The 14,647-nt window shown below is 31.0% G+C and overlaps 1 long non-coding RNA gene across 1 annotated transcript; it reads left to right on the top strand.

Moving 5' to 3' along the window:
- Positions 1-7,921: 7,921 nt before the first annotated feature.
- On the top strand, positions 7,922-14,072 carry LOC137651963 (uncharacterized). Its single transcript, XR_011046147.1, has 2 exons — positions 7,922-7,986; positions 12,637-14,072. It is a non-coding gene; the product is annotated as an uncharacterized lncRNA (long non-coding RNA).
- Positions 14,073-14,647: the final 575 nt, after the last annotated feature.

Here is a 14,647-nt window from a genome sequence, read left to right as displayed (position 1 = left end):
TTGTGGTAGGACCAGGAAAACAGGCTTTAAAATAATCCAATTAAAGTCCTCTTCACTGTAGCTCTAGATTACGGTTTGATGTTCCCGATTGCTCGACACAGCCTCGGTTAAATGTTAAAGATGTCTTGTATCAGTTCCAGTTTCATCAGAATGGATGCTCACCAGAACGTCAGCCAGGCAAGCCCAACCACTAACTATGGTGCCCAAGCACAGCAGTAGCCTATCCAGTAAACAGCTTGAACTCCCGGTCCCGGTTTAAAGGTTTAAAGACCACACATGAATGGCAGGGGCAAGGGATATTGACATATCCCTATCGAGCAGGACAATGCCCTAGAGACTGACCATATATACATATGATCAGCGCCCAAGCTCCCTCTCCACCCAAGCCAGGACCAAGGAAGGCCAGGTAATGGTTGCTGATGACTCAGCAGATAGACCTATAGGCTCCCCCAAACACCCCCGTCTTTAGCTCAGGATTATGGTGGCCGATGTGGTAACGTCCCTGACTGGTGAATACCAGACTGGGGTGCGAGTCCCGCTCAAAATCGTTACTTTCTTTGGTCGCTGCAGTCTCACCATCCTTTTGACCTAAGGATGTGGGGTTTGGGGGAACTTCTAGGCCTATCTGCTGAGTCATCAGCAGCCATTTCCTGACCCTCCTTTGTACTAGCTTGGATGTAGAGGGGGCTTGGGCGTTGATGATATACATATATACTCAGCCTAGGGCATTGTCCTGCTTGATAGAGTAATGTCCCTGTGTCTTGTCTCTGCCACTCATGAGCGACCTTTAAACCTTTAAACAAAGATATTGTGGTTGCAGCAACCAAAGAAATTAACGAGTTTTAGCGGAACTTGAACCCCAGTCAGGGACGTTACCACATCGGGATCGATCTGCTGCCATGAAAATGCAAGGCAAACACGTTACCACTGTACTACCCAGGAGGCTTCATTTTCCCACTCGCATCCTCTTTAAACCTTTTTCTGGGTGAGGACACCCAATGCCCCCCCCCCACCCTTCCCCCTCTCCACTAACAAAACGCCGAGATAATAATGAAATAATTCTCTGCTTTTCACGCGTCCATGTTCCTTTGCGGGATACGAAGGAAAATCTCGTTTATTTTTCATACCCGAAACAAATTTTGTTCCTTTTAACTGCACAAAACTTTGAGCCACAGATTTAACTAACATCTCATTTGATCTTAATATTATCATTATTTCTGTACTCGCTTTCTTTCTTTTTTTTCTTTTGCCTTCTTCGTTCCATAACACGTTCTTACGTAAGTATAATCTGATTAATTATGACAAAATAAGCTAAAAAATAACTTATAAAAAAAACTTTTTATATATTTCCAATGCTTCTCACCATCATGAAATTTCGTAAAACACTGTTCCATTGTAGCTATTTTTGTATTATATGTTCATTGTTTATCCCGTTCTCAATACTTGAAAGGAGTCCAAATATTCAACCTTCACTAGTAACAGTTCATTGACCTATTATCAGAGTCATTAAAGGGTTCCAAATCATGATCAAATCTTGAAATATTATATATTTTCTATTCATTACGTATATATATATATATATATATATATATATATATATATATATATATATATATATATATATATATATATATATATATATATATAGTTTATTTACTGTTTCCTTATTTCCTCTCCTCACTGGGTTGTTTTCCTTGTTGGAGACCTTGAGCTTGTAGCATTCTGCTTTTCCAGTCAACGTTGTATCTTGGATAATAATAATAATAATAATAATAATAATAATAATTTGTTATGATTATTATTAATAATAGTAAAAATAATAATGATAATAATAATAATGATTTGATGATATTAATAAGAATAAGAATAAGAATAAAAATAAAACCATTATGCAAGTAATTATTCACTTTATATAGAAATTAGCTATCATTAGATTCACTAGATGGTTTATAATAATAGAAATTGTAATATAAATGGTAACAAAAACAATAATAATGGTACCATAATTATGATCATAATAATGATAGTGATGATGAGATTTTTAAGGAATTATTATTATTATTATTATTATTATTATTATTATTGTTGTTGTTAATACTGTACTATCATTATCTTCCTTATTTTATTTGTTTTGTTGTTAATACTATCTCTTTCTTAATTATTCTATTTGTTGTTGTTGTTAATTCTATCATTATCCTCATTACTCTATTGTTGTTGTTGTTAATACTATCATTATCTTCGTTATTTTATTTGTTGTTGTTGTTGTTGTGGTTAATACTATCATTATCTTCATTATTCTATTGTTGTTGTTGTTAATACTATCATTATCTTCGTTATTTTATTTGTTGTTGTTGTTTTTGTTAATTCCATCTTTATCGTCGTTACTTAATTTGTTGTTATTGTTGTTACTACTATCATGATCTTCGTTATTTTATTTGTTGTTGTTGTTGCTGTTGTTGTTACTATCATTATCTTCATTATTCTATTGTTATTGTTGTTAATACTATCATTATCTTCGTTATTTTATTTGTTGTTGTTGGAGTTGTTGGTGTTGTTAATACTAACATTATCTCCGTTATTTTTTTTATTGTTAATACTATCATTATCTTCGTTATTTATTTGTTGTTGTTGTTGTTAACACTATCATTATCTTCGTTATTTTATTTTTGTTGTTGTTGTTAATTCTATCATTATCTTCGTTATTTTATTTGTTGTTGTTGTTGTTATTGTTGTCAATTCTATCATTATCTTCATTGTTCTATTGTTGTTGTTGTTAACACTATCATTACCTTCGTTATTTTATTTGCTGTTGTTGTTGTTAACTCTATCATTTTAATTGTTATTTTATTTGTTGTTGTTGTTAATACTATCATTATCTTCATTATTCTATTGTTGATGTTGTTAATATTATCATTTACCTTCGTTATTTTATTTGTTGTTGTTGTTGTTAATTCTATCATTATCTTCGTTATTTTATTTGTTGTTGTTGTTGTTAATACTATCCTTATCTTCATTATTCTATTGTTGTTGTTGTTAATACTATCATTACCTTCGTTATCTTATTTGTTGTTGTTGTTGTTAATTATATCATTATCTTCGTTAATTTATTTGTTGTTGTTGTTTATAGTATCTTTATCTTCATTATTCTATTATTGTTGTTGTTAATACTATCATTACCTTCGTTATTTTATTGGTGTTGTTGTTGTTGTTAATTCTATCATTATCTTCGTTATTTTATTTGTTGCTGTTGTTGTTAATACTATAATTATCTTCATTATTCTATTGTTGTTGTTAATACTATCATTATCTTCGATATTTTATTTGTTGTAGTTGTTTTTAATACTATTATTATCTTCGTTATTTCATTTGTTGTAGTTGTTGTTAATACTATCATTATCTTCGTTATTTTATTTGTTGTAGTTATTGTTAATACTATCATTATCTTCGTTATTTTATTTGTTGTGGTTAATGTTAATTCTGTCATTATCTTTGTTATTTTATTTGTTTTTGTTGTTGTTGCTAATACTATCATTATCTTCGCTATTTTATTTGTTGTTGTTTTTGTTGTTATTGTTGTTAATTTTATCATTATTACATTATTCTATTGTTGTTGTTGTTGTTAATACTATCATCATCTTCATAATTTTTTTTTTTATTGTTATTGATGTTAATTCGATCATTATCTTCATTATTCTATTATTCTTATTTTTAATACTATCATTATATTCGTTATTTTATTTGTTGTTGTTGTTGTTAATACTATCATTATCTTAAGTTTATTTGTTGTTGTTGTTGCTGTTGTTGTTGTTGCTGTTGTTAATTCTATTATTATCTTTGTTATTTCATTTTTTATTGAAGTTGTTGTTAATACTATCATTATTTTCATTATTCTATTGTTGTTGTTGTTAATACTATCATTGTCTTCGTTATTTTATTTGTTGTTGTTGTTTTTGTTAATTCTATCATTATCTTCGTTACATTATTTGTTGTTATTGTTGTTGATACTATCATTATCTTCGTTATTTTATTTGTTGTAGTTGTTGTTAATACTATCATTATCTTTGTTATTTTATTTGTTGTTGTTGTTAATTCTATCATCATCTTCTTTATTTTATTTGGTACAGTTGTTGTTAATACACTCATTATCTTCGTTATTTCATTTGTTGCTGTTGTTAATTCTATCATTATCTTCATTATTATAATGTAGTTGTTAATACTATCATTATCTCTGTTATTTTATTTGTTGTTGTTGTTATTAATACTATCATTATCTTCATTATTCTACTGTTGTTGTTGTTAATACTATCATTACCTTCGTTATTTTATTTGTTGTTGTTGTTATTACTATCATTATCTTCATTATTCTATTGTTGTTGTTGTTAATACTATCATTATCTTCGTTATTTTATTTGTTGTAGTTGTTGTTAATACTATCATTGTCTTCGTTATTTTATTTGTTGTAGTTGTTGTTAATACTATCATTATCTTCGTTATTTTATTTGTTGTAGTTGTTAATACTATCATTATCTTTTTTATTTTATTTGTTTTGGTTGATGTTAATTCTGTCATTATCTTTGTTAGTTTATTTGTTTTTGTTGTTTTTAATTCTATCATTATTGCATTATTATATTAATGTTGTTATTGTTGTTAATACTATCATTATCTTTGTCATTTTTGTTGTTGTTTTGTTGTTATTGTTATTGTTGTTAATTCGATCATTATCTTCATAATTCTATTATTCTTATTGTTAATAATTTCATTATCTTCGTTATTTTTGTTGTTGTTGTTGTTAATACCATCATTATCTTCCATTTTATTTGTTGTTGTTGTTGTTGTTAATTCTATCATTATCTTCGTTATTTTATTTGTTATTGTAGTTGTTGTTAATACTATAATTATTTTCGTTATTTTATTTGTTGTAGTTATTGTTAATACACTCATTATCTTCGTTATTTTATTTGTTGTTGTTGTTAATTCTATCATTATCTTCGTTATTTTATTTGCTATTGTAGTTGTTGTTAATACTATAATTATTTTCGTTATTTTATTTGTTGTAGTTATTGTTAATACACTCATTATCTTCGTTATTTTATTTGTTGTAGTTGTTAATACACTCATTATATTCGTTATTTGTTTTTGTTGTTGTTGTTAATACTATCATTATCTTCATTATTTCATTACACCAGGAAGCCATCTTACAAATTATTCAGCACACCCCAAAAAAACTTAAACAAAGAACCAATGTTTTACTTTTCTGAAATGACAATTCAATTGAATTAGTCCCATTAGCATTTTTCTTCCGACGTTCAGCTAACTCTAGACTTCCTTCATTTCTCAAGAGACATTCCTATAAAGTCGTTTAACCTTGGCCGATGCAGTTTTATTGCAGAGACTATTCAAATTAAGTCATGGTTTAATTGGCTGTAAAGGCAATTAGATGTTTTTTTTTTTTTTCTTAGATCAGTTATTTTGTCGATGGTTCCGCTGCCATTCCCACATGAAGTCACTTAAGATATTCCCATCTTGAAGTTAACACACACACACATTATATATATATATATATATATATATATATATATATATATATATATATATATATATATATATATACATACAGAGAGAGAGAGAGAGAGAGAGAGAGAGAGAGAGAGAGAGAGAGAATGTGCGTGTGTGTATGTACATTATATATAAATATGTACATGTGTAAATGTACATATGTATGTAGGTGTATATACTGTATGTATATATATATATATATATATATATATATATATATATATATATATATATATATACACATATATATATATATATATATATATATATATATATATATACATATATATATATATATATATATATATATGTATATATATATATATATATATATATATATATATATATATATATATATACATTCTTATATATGATATATATGATGTGTGTGTAACTATCAACCGAAAGTCGATTTTGATAGCAAATATATGAATAATCAAATCACCCTTAGTTGATGGCAAAATCGTTCATCATATCACCGCCGATTAACTATTTATTTATTTTTTTTTTTTATTCATTAACTAAAGCACTCGAGTTATTAGTTAATACCTATAGTAGTTACCACATCAATACTTAAAGGGTCTTCGATAATACTGATAAACAGTTTGATTGGGCATCATTGTAGTTTTGTTAACTATTTTCTCCTCATCTTCAAGATTGAAAACTTGGCCCTGATACTGTTTTTATTTTCATGTTGATATCCGTCTTCTTTCGTAGTTCATTCTAATTATTTAGTTCATCATTTTTTTTTCATTACCTCCGCCAACGAAGTAGGGAGGAGGTTATGTTTTCACCGTTGTTTGCCAATTTATTTGTGAACAAATTCATGGCCACAATTTTACTCGTAGAGTACTGAAACTTTAGGGCTTATTTGTTACGTAAGACGTGGAAGTGATTCAATTTTGAAAGTCCTAGGTCAAAGTCCTAGGTCAAAGGTCGACTGAATTATCCCTAACCTTAACCCTAAGTTCACACACAGTTGTCACAGAGACTTCAAATATGCCTAAGGAATTAACTGATTCTGGGAAAGGCAAGCTGGTTTCGAGAAATAAGCTGCCGTGATGGAGGTCTGCGCTCTCAAAGTGCTTTTCTACTTGGGTCTTTTTTTCTTTGATATTCCACTTTTATTATTTTTAATACTTCTGAGTTTCTTCTTCCGAATTTTAGCCATTGGGTTAGTAGCATTTTGCTTTTCCATTTACGTTTCTAACTTGGCCATTAATGATAAAGAATATAATAAAAATTATAATAATAATAAGGGTAGAGTTTAATTATTGTTATTGTTATTAATTTCTCAACTGATAACAAATAGAAGACTTGCTAATCCTCATGCATTTTTTTTTTCAGAAAATTTACCCACTGTAAAAGAGATTAGTAAAACAAGAGACTATAAAACTCTCTCTCTCTCTCTCTCTCTCTCTCTCTCTCTCTCTCTCTCTCTCTCTCTCTCTCTCTCTCTCTCTCTTAAAACGCCAATCATTTGCAATTACGTCAATGCAATAGAATGAAAAATCAGATCTTTCTTTACTGCCACTCATTCCGACCGTATCCGAGTTTGATATTTAAATTCCAAATTCCAAATCAATTTCGCTTCGTCCAATTCTTTTAAAATGCTGATTCGACAAAAATATAGTATCGAGTTACCAACGAATAAAAGAGAGGGAGGAAAAATGAAAAATAAAATACTTTTTCGTACTGATGCTGAAGTAAATTCTCTCTGAAATCGCTATGATTTTGACGTTACTAAATCTGTTACTTAAGACCTTCAAAATGAGTAAAAAAAAACACTATTTTTTTTATTTTTAAACAGAAACAAATCAACTAATAATTATTGGTTATTTAATTCAAAGTTTATTAACCTATAGTAATTAAACATCTTATCGTCGTAGTGACTACGCTTGTCTATTACAGTGTTAAGGTTCATGTAATTATAAATTTTTAAAAAATTGTGGATTTTACAGCAATTTCTCAGCAGGTGACATCATAGGCCATGTAAGACTAGTGGTTTTAAAACTTGTACGCATATGGCGCCACTGTATATACAAGGACGCTAAACTAAATGGTACCGATTATGGATGGAAGATTTTGAAAGTTTATTTTCTAAAAATGAAATAAATCTATCCAAATAACATAAAGACACGTATGAATGTTTATAAAAATTCACCCCTGTTGAGACTCTACTGGATTTTATAGCGATTTCTTAGCAGGTGACGTCAGAGGCCATGTAAGAATAATGGTTTTAAAAACTTGTACGCAGATGGCGCCACTGTTTATACAAGGACGCTAAAATAAATGGTACCAACTTTGGATGGTTGTTTTGTAACGTCGTCATTTTATTATCCTTGTCCCGTCAGTGGTGACTGCAAGATAAGTGACATTTTCTTTGTAGTTCTTAGTTTGCGTTCATTAGTGGATTTTGAACGAGTAAGGGTGAGTGTTATATATTTCATGGGATTATGTTTTTACAGTGTGTAGTCTCGTGTAAAGGAATTATAATAACGGTTAAATTGTACGTTAAACTTTAGTAGTTGAAGAAAGGAACTGAATATTTTTAGGTGTTTTAAGAGTTTTTCGGGTATCGATCCCTACGTTGTTAGACTCCTGTGTGGGTGTACTCATCGAACATTTTGTAGGAACTTTGATAAACCGTTCTCAAGGCTTTTTTCAATAGTTTTCTTTCTCTCAAGACTAATCTGGGTAACGTGTTGATTCGTTAGTCGAATTAAGTGCCTGGAATACCTTCAACCAGTTGGACAAGTGATTTAATAATGTTAATGGTTTTTCTACGTAGTCAAGTTTTTGATAATTTCAGTGTTAAATGTTTCACTGTTCAAAGCGTTGGCGAACAGTTTCCGAAAGACACTTTTTTTTAATTAGTCGTGTTTGGTCATTAGGAGTTTCATTCACGCGAAGTTTCAATGATATTTTAAGTCTTATACATAATTAGTAAGGTATCTTATGAAATGACACTTTGGTGGCTTTAATAGTTTGACAGCGTACGCTTAAATAAGTGTTCAGAGGCGGCAGGCTTTTTGGAACATGAATACTTTTTCCCGAAAACTCCTGGAATTTGACTGCTTATTTGAGCTTCCTTTGAAAGCTTATTTTTTCTTAAGTCTTCAAATATAACTCTGTACTTGAGGTTATTTATTGATGAAATTTTTTTTTCAAGATTCTTGGATAAAACTACATATGCAGTGTGATTATTTGTGCTTCAGATTCTAAAAACAAAATTTGTACTTTTAGATATGAAATTTATAGTCTTTTAACTTTAAATTTGAATGCGAACAGTACTCAATCATTATTTGGAACGCTTTCCTACAAATGTTTTTCACTGTTGGAACACTTGGACTTATAGCATCTTTTTTTCCGACAAGGGTTATAGCTTAGCTTGTAATATGCATTAGGATATCTTAAGTCCAAATTAATAAAACTTGGAGCAACTGTCAATGAAGAAAATTCTTTCACCAGTCTAAATGATGTTGACCTGTAGTGTTGGAAACTGGTAAATTCTATTGGTCAACCCGTCATTAGTGTAGCTTTAGTATTTAGCAGATGGTACACTTAAGTACCAGTTCATTGTATTGCAGAGGTCAATCGAATTAATGAAAGTTCAATAAATTACTTTTTAAGTGATGTTTTTCTGGTCCTTTACAGCAGGGATTCCTAAACTCTACAGGACCTAGTCATTTTATAATGTTCATTCGAAAGCATTAAAAATTTCACAAGGCATATTGCTAGTTTATTGTTGAATCGTCACTGTCGAAGCACCTACAATTTGTCAAGTCTCGAATTTTAAGTGTTACCACCAGATTGTATGTTTACATAACCACAGTTTGACATCCTCGGGTTGTATTATAAGCTTTTCAGTCTTGAAAACGCCAGCCTTCAATGAGCCATGGTATTCTTGGTTTTGCTTTATGAAATAGTGGCTTCGTAAGCTCGTCAAATTTCTTTCTCCTTTGATACGCTTAGCCGTTTATCTAGTTTATCATTATTACTATTATTATTACTAGCTAAGCTACAATCCTAGTTGGGAAAGATGCTATAGGCCCAAGGGCTCCAACAGGGAAAATAGCATAATGAGAAAAGGAAACTAGGAAATAGATAAAACAAGATTAGAAATTAACTTTAAATATTCTATGAAGTGACATTAAAATACTTTTCATGAACAAGCTACTAAAACTTCAAAAACTAGAATAGAAATAATTTAGAATAGTCCTAGTGTGCCCTCAAGCAAGAGACCTCTACCCTAAGTGTAAGATCATAGTACACAGGCTATGGCTATACTTAATAGTGAATAATAGTTTGATTTCAGTGTCTTTCTCCTAGAAGAGATGCTTACCATAGCTTAGTCTCTTCTACTCTTACCATGTGGTAAGTAGCCACGTAAAGTTACAATGCAGTAGTTAACCCCTTGAGTGAAGAATAGTTTGGTAATCTGTTGTCAAGTGTATGAAGACAGGAGACTGTTCAAAGAATAAGAGGAAAGTAACCACTGAACAATTAAAGTGCAGTAGTTAACTCCTCGAGTGATTAGTTTGGTAATCTTTGTCCGGTGTATGAAGACAGAGGAGAATGTTTAAAGAACAAGTAACCACTGAACAATTACGGTGCAGTATTTGATCTGAGTGATTAGTTTGGTAATGTGTTGTCAGGTATATGAAGACAGAAGACAATGTTCAAATAATAAGGAAAGTAACCACTGATCAATTAAGGCAGTAGTTAACCCCTGAGTGAATAGTTTGGTAATCTGTGTTATCAGGTGTAAGACGACAGAAGAATGTTCAAAGAAAGGAAAGTAACCACTGAATAATTGCAGTGCAATAGTTAACCCCTTGAGTGAATAGTTTGGTAATCTGTGCTGTTAGGTGTATTGAAGACACGAGAATATTCAAAGAACAAGAGAGAAGTAACCACTGAACAATTAGTGCAGTTAACCCCCTTGAGTGTATAGTTGGGTCTGTGCTGTCAGGTGTATGAAGACAGTAGAATATTCAAAGAATAAGAGGAAAATAACCGCTTGTTTAGCAGTTACATTGCAGTAGTTAACCCCTCAAGTGAATAGTTTGGTAATCTGTCGTCAGGTGTATGAAGACAGAGGAGATTGTTCAAAGAATAAAACCATTAGGTGTATGCAAAGGAAAAAATTAGCCGTAAATAGAGGGGGTCCAATGTATTACTGTCTGGCCAGTCAAAAGAACTCTTTACCTATAGCAGTGGTATCGAAGTGGGTGGGTCGTGCCCTGGCCAGCTTACCTATACACATTATTGATCAGTTTGGCTTCTGTAAGATTAATCAGATTAATTCTCACGTCACTTAGTCTAGCTTGCTACATCTTTTATCGTTTTTACTTGGTTATTTCTTTACACACCAATTCTCAAGATTAGTTTAAATATCAAGATGTTTTCATATCGATACAAAAAATTATTCTTGTTTTAAATTTTACAAAATTGGGTTTTTTCTATTTAGTTTCTTTGATGGTATAAAATGGCTAGAATTCTGGGCAATATCTGTTCTAGCACTTCGGAAGTTTGAATTTAATAAATTTAGATACTACAATATTTTCTGAAGACTGAATTTAGTTTAATTGGTCTGACTTCATTCTTAATCATTCGGGGTAAAAGTCTTGCTCGAAGTTTCCTTTGTAGTAACTCTTAAGCACGGTTTACACGCTACGATAAATTGTAGAGATTTGTTGAACACAGATAGTAACGATCTATTGGATGATTGAAAGAGCGTTTACATGCAACGATTTTAAATACAATATTTTGTCTTTACTTGACCGTCATGGAAGAAACATTGCGCACCAACACACTTAAGTAGTCAATCTGAAAATGAGCTGGATTGTAACGATATCTTGGAACGATATCTTGGAACCTTGTTTACACGTTCAAACTTGTCGTTACGATGCATATAGATTTGAGCCTGCTGGCACCAACCACTCAATCCAATTCAAACTCTAATAAATCACAACGATCGCCTGTTTACACGTAACGACTAATTGTAAAAACCTTTTCATTACAATAAATCCCTACAATTTATCGTAGCGTGTAAACCGTGCTTTGTCTTTACCCATGCCTACTTGGCGCTTATACGGTATGTAGTTGTGCTTTTTACCGCTTGTTTCGTCACGGCTGAATAAATGATTGATACGGTAGTGCAATTAACGTATATGGGATCGTCAACATGACCTCCAGGTCCTCATTTTAGAGGTAGTTTTCCTCTTATAGTTTTTTTTCTTTAATTGCTTTTACTCGTAGCGTTGTTGTCGCTCATATGGTTGCGTCGCTGTCGCTCGTATCAGCGGATCGCTGAATGGTCCCAATACATATATGCAATCTTATCTAAAGAGTTAAGGATTATCAGGCAACAATTAAACTTATGGGATATGAATAAATAAATGAAACTGGCGATCACTTAAATATTTTAGAACTATTCGATTGTAAAGTTACGAAAATTTTTATTTCTAAGTTGACTGACCTGATGAACATCGTTTGTATGGACGTTTGTGTTTGAAGTATCTCTCTCTCTCTCTCTCTCTCTCTCTCTCTCTCTCTCTCTCTCTCTCTCTCTCTCTCTCTCTCTCTCTCTCTCTCTCTCTTATAATCTTGACAGCAGACTTAAATTCTTTTTTGGCTGTCCTTTTTCTATCAGTGGTGAGATCTAAGAAAATGAGATATTTACAGAAGTTACATGTCATTGCCTGGTCAATATACAGTTGCACGTTTTACTTTGTTGAATCTTGTTTATTTTATATTGTAAAATCTGTTCAGTGTTATGAATAATTATATAAACTTTAAGACCTGTTCAGGTGTCAAATCCCAAGAAACTCTTAAACTTCGATGTTTTAGTTCGTATAACAGTTATAACTGAAGCCTTCGTTCACCGAAGGTATTAGATTTTCAAATCTGGTTATAGACAACTCATAGTTCGAAAGATTCAAATTGTATAATTGTGATTTTAAATGGCTTAAAGTTTGGAGATTGTTAGTTTGGAGATTGGAAGAGTTTGGAGATAGGAATCTGCATCTCGGTTAATACTTTAAGGTTGTATAAAGATATTTTTTTTCCTTCCAGATGGTAATTGGTGTTGCCGTATATAGTTTTGAAGACTCGATGTGGTTATAACTCATGATTGCAGACCAGCTCAAATTCTGCCTCGCTTAATTCAAGAGTTAGACAAGAAAGTCCCCTGTAGAATTCCTGAGGCAAATAAGCCTTCATCTTAGGACAACTTTGATTTGAAGCTTGAACACTTTGGTTGATTTACTTTATCGTTGGTTAATTGACCCCTAGATTTATGGTAAGTTGGCAAAGGTACCAGCCAACCGGTGAGATACTAAAACGTTAAGAAAACTGTAGTCTTCACTCAAGGGGATAACTACTCCACTATACTTGAAGACTATTTAGCTAAGTAAGAAGCACTTCCAGAAGGACGACACTCTAAATTCAAACCAATGTTCTCTTCTTTGGTAGTGTTGTAGCCTCTTGCTTGAGGATGCAATCAGGCACGATAGTTTCCTCACTTCCCTCACTCGGCTATTTTTCCAGTTGGAGCGCTTAGGTTTATAGCATCTTGCTTTTAATTTTATTTGTAGCTGGTAATAGTAATAGATTTCCCTGATGGTTAAATTTGATAATTCCCTTGAATTTATAAACTCTGTAATTTGATAACTTTAAAGCTATAATTGGTTCTGAAGCTTAACGTGTGATGTCAATCTGGCATTGTTAGTTCAGGTCTGTAGTTTGTTTTAAATGGCGTTAATTTTAGCCAAAAAATAAAGAAAAAAATTAGGTATAACTTATACATTATGAAAGGTTTAACTAGAAGCTTAATTTACCTGCTCTTTAAGTCTCAACTGTTCAATCCCGCGCTTGAAAATATGGGTCATTTGATTTTATCAGTTTTCAATTTTTTTTTATATTCCTTCCGTTTGTTTTAAATGTTTTGCTATACCATAGATTTCAGTGTTTGAATTTATGGGTATCTTATTTTTCTTAGTTTTGAATTCTTTACTGACACATATGCCTTCAGGAATTATTTGAAAATTTATTTTAAATGTACTATTCGATAAGCTTTGTTGGTGAATCTTTGGGTATTTGATCTTTCTTAAGTTGTATATACTTTTATTTTTATTTTGCACTAAAATGTTATCCTTCAGAAACTTAGCTGAAAGTTTCTTGTTAAATGTTCTGTGGAAGTTTGTTTTAATCCATAGCTTTTAGCATTTGATTTTATGCAATAATTTTTATCAGTTTCAAGTATTTATTTTTGTTCGGCTCAATAATTTATGCCTTCAGAAAATTATTTATTTTTAAATTTGCTTTAAATAGTTTTGGGTACTATACAAAAAAAAAAGACTAATTGACATTTAATTGAATTTGAAACATTTAATATTTATCTTCAATCTAGAAACTAGCGATAAGAAGTTGTAAGGGAGTTTACTTCCGTGAGACTGAAAAATCAGTGTAATTTGTATACCTGAAGTAGTATTAATAAACCTGATAATGTTCTTAATTTTTTTTAAATCTAAGGTCTATTTTAGTTTAATAGAGGGATACTGAGATTGTTTTAACTAGATTCATGGTTACAGTAACACGTCTCGTAACTTTTAACAGCCCATATAATCAAAGCTAGTATTCAGTATGAAACTTTATATAGGTAGTTAATAATACAATATCTATTAAATTTGTCATGGTACAGGCTGTAAGTAACTCATAACAGCCCATACAATTAAAGCTGGTATAAAGTATGAAACTTTGTTAAATAGGAAGACAATCTTATCAAATTTTGAGTTTTGGTACTGGCTGGTCCCAAGTCGACTGAAGGAAATTACTGTACAATTATATTTTTTTTTTTTTTTTTTTTTTTTTTTGGTACTGACTGGTGTTTGGTAAACTGTAAGGAAATGAAGGTAACAAGTGATCGCAAGTTTCCAAAAGATTCAAGATTTGAACTTTTGAAAGATAGGTTTATGGATACTCTCATTTTATTCCATTTTAACTTTTATTTGAAGTTGCCAGCATATCTATTGTAAACTATAGCTATAAAGGTGTGCATTGGGAAAATTTAACTTTCTACTTTAAT

This window comes from Palaemon carinicauda, chromosome 13 (assembly GCF_036898095.1).
Source record: "Palaemon carinicauda isolate YSFRI2023 chromosome 13, ASM3689809v2, whole genome shotgun sequence".
NCBI lineage: Eukaryota > Metazoa > Arthropoda > Malacostraca > Decapoda > Palaemonidae > Palaemon > Palaemon carinicauda.
The sequence above is the reverse complement of the archived record's forward strand: the minus strand, read 5'-3'. Positions and strand labels throughout refer to the sequence as shown.